Genomic DNA, 8,697 nt, shown 5'->3' with positions numbered 1-8,697 from the left:
CACTACCACATTTAAACACTGTTATCACTAGTTGCAGTGTGTATGTGGCCTCAGATGTAACATACACACTATTGCAGGTTTTGAAAATAATTTTCATTTGAAATTTTGACGTCTTTTTCATTTCTTTCTTCAGTTGTACACCTATATAGTAATACTTTGTTTTCAATGCCACTTTACCACTAACAACAACTGGCTTTGACTGTTCAGGTACTTTCCATGAATAAGGCACATTTAGTGTCCCATTTTTGGGGTAAATTAGGGGAAACAACATTTGGTCCCAAAGTAGCTAGTGACAACTGAGTTAAAATGATAGATAGATAGACAGACAGGCGTAAATGAAAGAGATTTATTATATTTAAATATATTGTTTTTATATTATTTACTTACTTTAATTATGGTATTTTCTATGGTATTTTATTGTCCCATTTTTAGGGGAAATTAGAGAAAACAACATTTGGTCCCAACTCAGTGACAACTGAGTTAAAAATGATAGACAAACAGGTGGTGCTGGGGAGGAGGAGGGCTGCATAAATGAGGAAATATATTTATTATATTTAAATATGATATTGTTTTTATATTATTTACTTTAGCTATGGTATTTTCAGTAAAATCAAACGGGCATTACATCACAAATCAGAGTTTTAACCTCTTAACTGTCACGATTAGACACCTGACGCTCTTTTTATTGTCTTTTTTCTCTATCACACATTTTAGTAAGCATCGTAAATTAGCTATCATTTGAAATCTTAACACTCAAAATGTATTCTGTGAAAACCATTTTGAAGTCAGACATTGCATTACCATGGAAATGGTATTTTAAAACCTTTCAGTGGGCAACTCCCTTTACTGGGTGGTGTCAAGTGTCATATTACAAAATTTACTTAGTACTTTTTAATCAAAACTTTTTCTAATCTTGACAAAACATATCGTTGGAATATTCAATATGTTCCATATTTGGTGGTAGAAGTAATATTGTGACAGAAATGTATGGATTTTTTGGCACAGTGTCTGAACAAAATCTCACTGTTGCCTCAATTTTTGTAATATCAACTTCAAATTTGAAACTTTTAAAACTTTAGACATATGAATTTGATTGTATGGCAATTTTAGATTCCAAAATATTTATTCTATATGCGGTACTCAACATTTGAAGTGGATCAAAAAAGTTAATCAAAGTTGTCCTAAGACAAGAACGGGTATAGTTTTGGTTTTAGGACAACTTTGATGAAAGGTTTTGATCCACTTCAAATGTTGACTACTGTAAAAATGTACATTGAAATGCTTTCACTTTAGCAATAATCTGCTGATTGTCTTCTTTAAAAGGTTGACAGTTAAGAGCTTAAACAGTATTTAGTCATGTCCCAAATGTTATTGAAAAATAAAACCGCTGATACAATCTTTAGTTTGACCTCCTGATGTTGAATTTCAACATTTTTTGGGGGGCATCTCTTATTTTTCCACTTTGTTCGTTTGCTCTAAAAATGGCTTCTTTTAAGCATTTCAGACTCTATTTTGTACCATAATCATGGCAAGTACCTTCAAACATTTTGGAGAGAACACAACTGAAATTTCACATGATTTCATGTATAGGATCTTTTGGGTGGATGCACACTTGGACCGTATAGAAAGTTCTGACTTGAATGGCAAACTGCGTCAAATTCTCATCAGCCCCGTATCACACCCGTTTGCCCTCACGCAGGTACCTTTCCATATCTGATCCTCACTCTCACTTAATTTGTCACTCACCTGCACCTTCATCACCCTCCGCTCCACTGACCCATCCTCTCATTCACATGTCTCTGCATTTATAACCTTAGCATGTTGTTCTCTTCTTTTGCATCTTTCCATTTTCTGACCCTCCTTTTTCTTCCCGTCTTTCTCCCCTTTCCTTTACCCCCTTTCTTTGTCCCCAGTTGAAACCGGTATACTCTCCTTTAACTCCTTTTTCCCGAATCTCACAGCAAGACCGTTGGATTTACTGGACGGACTGGCAGACCAAGTCTATTCAGCGAGTAGATAAGCATACAGGTCGTAGTAAGGAAACCGTGCTGGCTAATGTAGAGGGCCTCATGGACATCATAGTGGTGTCGCCACAAAGACAGACTGGTAAGATTGACTTGTTGAGACTCCACTGAAGAGTCTACAAGTGTACTTTATTTTTACTCTAATGCACAACGCACACTTTGAAGGGATTTTGTGATATACCATTTGAATTTGAATTATTATTAAAACAAGACACTACAGGTAAATAAAGAGTAAACTAATAACTAATAGATGTTACCATACTATTTGATTAATTGCAGTGAATTAAGACTATATTGTTTTGTATCAAATGTTTTATGAAATGTTTAAATGTGCAATTGGTGCATTATATTATTAAATATGCACTAATTTCCAGAACATAAATCTGAACATTGGATAAAGCCAGGTTCAAAATTCTTTTCTTTTTTTTTTTCTTTTTTTACAAAGGATATTTTGAATATCTCTATTTATTGATTAATTGCAGTGAATTAAGACTATTGTTTGGTATCAAATGTTTTATGAAATGTTTAAATGTGCAATTGGTGCGTTATATTATTAAATATGCACTAATTTCCAGAACATAAATCTGAACATTGGATAAAGCCAGGTTCAAATTTTTTTTTTTTTTATTTATTTATTTTTTTGTTGACATTAAAGGTTTTTTTTTTTTTTTTTTCAAAGAAATGAATACTTTTATTCAGCAAGAATGCATTCATTTGTAAAAAAATCAAAAATGGCAGTTAAGATATGTGTAATGTTACAAAAGATTTCTATTTCAAATAAATGCTGTTCTTTTAAAATTTCAGTTTGTCAAAGAATCCTGAAAAAAAATATGTAGCAGTTTTTTTTTTTTTTTTTTTTTTTTACATTAAAGGTTTTTTTTTTTTTTTTTTTTACAAAGGAGATTTTGGATATCTCTATTTATCAATCCATAAGTTATGCAGAAATTACCAAAAAACACTATGTTTAATAAATAATTGAATAATATAATATAATATTTAAATCCTGTCTGTCATCCAATACAATGTTCCCAACACTGGTCCTAGAGGCACTCAACACTGCACATTTTGTTTGTCGTCTTATTAAAACAAACTAAATTAAATTCTCACAACAAATTCATTAGCTCATTTGAAGAGAAGTCCTGGAATGCGTTCATCAGAGAAGAAAGATGTCCAAAATGTGTCTTTTGTATGCTTATGTGCAATTACATTTCAAGTAATTATATTAAATATAAATGTTGCACACAAACAAGTGTATAGACAAGTTTTATCATGTGTAATGTGTTTTTTAAGCATTTTGTGTCCAGTAATATTTTCATGATAGTCACTGAGATACAAACATTGAGCATGTGTGATGAAGAAATGTTACCATTGTCACTGAAACGAATGCATCCGTAAGATTTGCTTACTGTCTTTCTAGGAACAAATCATTGCGGTGTGAATAATGGGGGCTGCACACACTTGTGTCTTGCGCAGAGTAACAGTTTTGTGTGCGCGTGTCCAGATGAGCCTGACGGCAGACCCTGCTCTACAAGTGAGTTCAACATGTGCAATTATTATTTTCAAGAAATCACTGTTAAACACTGAGAAGTTACACAAATTAACATTCATGACATGACTGTTTACATCTACCAGTTTACCATCAGTGTAATTGTAATATTATTTATGTATGATTATTGTATTTAATAATATTTTGGGGTATTTTTTTATTTAAGTTTTAGCAATTTTCTAATGTGTTTTTGTCATTTTTATTAGTTTTTTTTTTTTAGATTTTTGATTCAGTTTTAGTAAATTTAATACTTCAACTTAAAATTATTTTATTTCAGTTAGTCGCCATTTATAAAGTGTTTATAAGTTTAACGTTTTTCATGTGATACCCTATTTTTTATATATCAGATTTATTTCAGATAACAATTCAGTTTTTAAATAGTTTTAGCTTTACGTACTTCACTAATTACCATAACCCAATTAAGCCAATATTCTGTTTTCTAGAAATCTGAATAAGAGCACATCAGATTTTATGTAAACACCCTCATTAAGAATATCCATTGCAAGTGAATATTTATCTGTATTTGCATGTCTTTATTATTCATTACTAATAAATTAGCATAAATAGTAATTATGTATTAGTTTTTGTTATTTCTAATTCTATTTAGCTTTAGTTTATTACAATTCCAACATTGATTATCAACCAGATTAAACCAATATTCTGTTGTCTACAAATTTGAATAAGAATATGCCTATATGAATCAGAATTTTGGCCTATGTAAACACCCTCATTCAGATTTCTTTCTCTTTAATTTTTCTCTTTATTAATTAATTTCAGTTTTAGTAATTTAAGTACTTAATTTCAGTTCATTATAAAGGTTTTTTTATGTAATGTTTACATTTTCAGTATTTTACATTTTATTTTTTCAATTCATAATTAAGTTTTTTAAATTTAATTTAATGAGTGCAACACTGATTATCATAACCAGATTAAGCCAGTATTCTGTTTTCTAGAAATGTTAATAATATGCCCGCATGAGTCAGAATCTTGGCCTAAATAAGCATCTTTCCATTGCAAGTGAATAATAATTGCGTGTCTTTGTTATTAATTACAAAATAAAACATATCATACTGTAAATAGAGTCTGTAATATTCCGATTCTGTTTCTGGACTAGTCTCTGGTTACATTCCCACGGCACCTGAGAAGGACTCCAAAGGTACTCAAGCCCCCCAAAAACACCCCACAGAGAAACCTCATCAGGGCCTGTCAGGGGTCAAGTAAGTCAACTGTAGCTACCCAATCTAAAAAAGAAAAAAAAAAAAAAAGGTTTTCATTAAGAATTAAGTGAAATATTGTCAGTAAAATCCAATCATGTTCTCCTCACAGTTGTACAGATGCAAGTCTCAATCTAGAGGACTGCATCAAGAACAATGTGGTGTCTGCACCTCGGGGTAAATATTTACAACTCTGATTTTAAATAGTTGTATAAGAGTAAATCAAGCATGAATTGACCATTTGCATTTATCTTTATGAAGATGAGAGCCCTCATATCAGCTACGTGATTGGTGGAGCTCTGTCAATACTGGCCATCCTGATACTCATCGCTGCATTCATTATTTACAGGTAAGGTTTAATGAAGCACTTTATGAATGCATTACTTTTCTCAGCTGCTCAAGATGAATATTTGATTATGTTGTTATGGTTTGCTTTCAAGGCACAAAAAATTCAAGTTTGCAGATCCAGGAGTGAGCAACTTGACTTACAGCAACCCTTCATACAGAACTTCAACGCAGGAGGTTAAAATAGAGACTGCACAGAAACCTGCAATAAACAACCAGCTGCGATATAAAAAAGAGGTATTGCTTATCGTTCTTGTCTTTGAAGATTTCGCAAAAGAATCATTTAGATGTGCTGTTGTTGTTTGACTTCAGCCATGACTGATATAATTGTTCTCATCAAGATGAATTGGTTTTATATTTTTCGTGAGCAGTATTTTACAGAGTCTCAGATCCCGCTCATCTTTTTTTCCCCCCATGTTTTTCTTCATGACAGCTCAATCATCCTTACAACTCCCTTTCTCCTTTCATCTTTTGACATCCCCTCTTTTATTTTCATCAGAATGGCAAACAAGGTAGTTCAACAAATTGGGAAAATATTGCTTCCCATATTTAAAGTCAGCCGTGTGATTGTGACCCAACTGCTTGATCTCAAATCCAGCATCTTTTTCTTCTTGCATGTAATCAGATTTTTGCATTAGAGTGCAAAAAAGATAGCGTTTATAGTTTGCGTTTACAAATTTTTACAATTTGTTAAAATGATAATACATTGTTATAGGGTCGTTTCTTAGTGTATTCTGCCTGAGGTTGCATGAATTGTGAACATTGCCTGTGAAGTTGTTGTTTTTTGTGTGTGTGTGTGTGTGTTTCTTAATGCCATAAAAAGTGCTGTACTGTTTTAAAATCAACATTAAGTTCCCTAACCAGTCAGTGCATCACATTATAGAAGTAAAATGGGCTGTGAGTGCAGTTTCATGTTGACTTGATGAGTGTAATTCTAATATACATGACTGTAACTGTTCTACAATATATACAATGTATACTATGTACTGTATACATAACTATACTACTAACATTAGTGAAAAAGATGTGTGCTTAATTGTATTGAATAGAATGTGCATGTGAACTTGATTTATAATTTTAACTGTGTTGTTCAGTATTAAATTTAAAGTTAATTTATTTTAAATGTACAAAATTTCAGCTTCATCATACAAATGTGAAATGACAAATACGAGTTTTAATAGAAATAGCATTGGAGTATATTCCAGTTTACCATAAATGTTTGTAGGTACAACCAGCTATAAACTTTAATCATATTTTTAAAACAATAGAAGTAATCCAAGATGTAGATGAGTTTGTTTCTTCATCAGATTTGGAGAAATGTAGCATTGCATCACTTGTTCACCATCAATGGATGCTCTGCAGTGAATGGGTGCCGTCAGAATGAGAGTCCAAACAGCTGATAAAAACATTACAATAATCCACAAATAATCCACACCACTCCAGTCCATCAGTTAACATCTTGTGAAGTGAAAAGCTGCGTGTCTGTAAGAAACAAATCCATCATTAAACGTTTTAACTTTAAACCTTTGCTTCCGGCTAGTCCATAATCCATAATAACGCTTCCTCCAGTGAAAAAGTCCATCTCCTGTTGTCCTCTCACATCAAAGTCCCCCCATATATTTGTTTAGAGCTGTTTTTGCTTGTAAAACTGTGCTTGATCTGTGCAGATTTCTCTCCTGATTAAGAGGAAATGACTTTTTCACTGGAGAAATCAATATTATGGATAGAGGACTCGTATTTTAGCCAAAAGCGATTGTTTAAAATTAAAAACGTCTTAATACATTTTTCTCTTACAAACACGCGGCTTTTTGCTTCTCAAGATATTAACTGATGGACTGGAGTGGTGTGGATTACTTGTGGATTATTGTGATGTTTTTATCAGCTGTTTGGACTCTCGTTCTGAAGGCACCCATTCACTTCCATTGGTGAGCAAATGATGCAATGCTACATTTCTCCAAATCTGATGAAGAAACAAACTCATCTACATCTTGGATGGCCTGAGGGTGAGTACATTAAAATTTTTGGGTGAACTAGTCCTTTAAGTGGGTCAAAAGCACTCTAAAGTTCAACTAATTGCATTTGATATAAATTCAAATTATAATAATTTTTTTTTAACATTCGATTGCAATTAACATGCAGTTAAGTGTCTGAAAACATTGCATGCATTTTATGCTTATATATATGTTCTTTTAAATTATATTATTTTCATATTAAACTACTGAAACATGGCATCATTGTTTCGGTAGTGACAAAAGTGAACACATAATCCTCATGGGGAAACAAAATTTTAGTACAGTTTTGCTATTTTTTTTTTTTTTTTTTTTTTTAGTATGCTAAAATGCTCTTCTTTTTCACAGTAATTACAGTCAAACCAAAATGTATTCAGACACCTTCAACATTTTTCACATTATCATAGTTTTTTCGCTATAGTTTAGAAAATGGTAATAAAATATGACGAGTTAAACTGTGTCAGAACAAATTCATCTTGATAATGTCTGATAACTTTGATAGAAAGGTATGTAATGAATTCAGCTGAATAGCTGTCAGCTGTTAAATTTAAGTACACAAATAGATAATTAAAATTAAGGTCAACCAATTACCAAGCAATGCTTAATTTAGTTTAGTCTGTGGTGTAAAAAGGTCACATTAGCAATTAAAGAAAAACACTTAAGCAAAAACATGGTCAGGTCAAAGTGTCTGAATATTTTTTTATCCACCTCTACTGAGAGCGAAGTGTGAAACTCTACTAACAAACACGGTCAACATGGGGGCAGAAACTTCTGATTAGAAAAAGGCTTGAATACACACTGTTTTTAGAAGTCAAGCAGGTAGGTACAGTCATACGGACCATATATATATATATATATATATATGTATATATACTAGTGCTGTCAAACGATTAATTGCATTCAAAATAAAAGTTTTTATTTTATATTTTATATAATATAATAATAATATATGTGTGTATACTGTGTTTATTTGTTATGTGTATATATAAATACAAACACATGCATGTATACATTTAAGAATAATTGTATGTTTATATTTTAAATATGTTTGAAGAGTTCATTTGCAAAACCAGATAACTCAGTTTTTAACAGTTTTCAAAAATCAAGTGTCTTTTAATTGTGCATTCCAATTAACCTCCATCAAACTGCAGTTGGGTTATTTAGTGAACGCTCTCGCGAGGTGTGTCAGCATCCAGCCCTCATCTTGCCACGATGATATGTATTTATGAACTTTCTGTACTTTGGATTGGGTTTTTAACGTTTTCGTCTTTTGAAGTAGTTTTAAAAGCATCAGGACTGTTGAAAGACTCGTTCACACACGTGTTTGTGATGGTGCCAAAGGACAGAATTCACACACTCATATATATATATATATGTACACCGGGTGTCAAAGGTTTGGAATAATTAAGATTTTTTTTTAATGCGTCTAAGGTCATTTCACAAAGGCTGCATTTATTTGATCAAAAATATAGTTTATTACAATTATTACGATTTTAAAGAACTGCTTTCTATTGTAATATCTGTTCAAATGTAATTTATTTCTGTGATGCGCAGCTGTA

At 31.9% G+C, this 8,697-nt stretch overlaps 1 pseudogene; it reads left to right on the top strand.

Moving 5' to 3' along the window:
• The window catches only part of LOC107691824 (low-density lipoprotein receptor-related protein 4-like), a 125,117-nt pseudogene that overhangs the window by 97,416 nt on the left and 19,004 nt on the right, over positions 1-8,697 (top strand).

The sequence above is a fragment of the Sinocyclocheilus anshuiensis genome, unplaced genomic scaffold, assembly GCF_001515605.1.
Source record: "Sinocyclocheilus anshuiensis isolate Anshui unplaced genomic scaffold, SAMN03320099.WGS_v1.1 scaffold206, whole genome shotgun sequence".
Taxonomy (NCBI): domain Eukaryota; kingdom Metazoa; phylum Chordata; class Actinopteri; order Cypriniformes; family Cyprinidae; genus Sinocyclocheilus; species Sinocyclocheilus anshuiensis.
The sequence above is the reverse complement of the archived record's forward strand: the minus strand, read 5'-3'. Positions and strand labels throughout refer to the sequence as shown.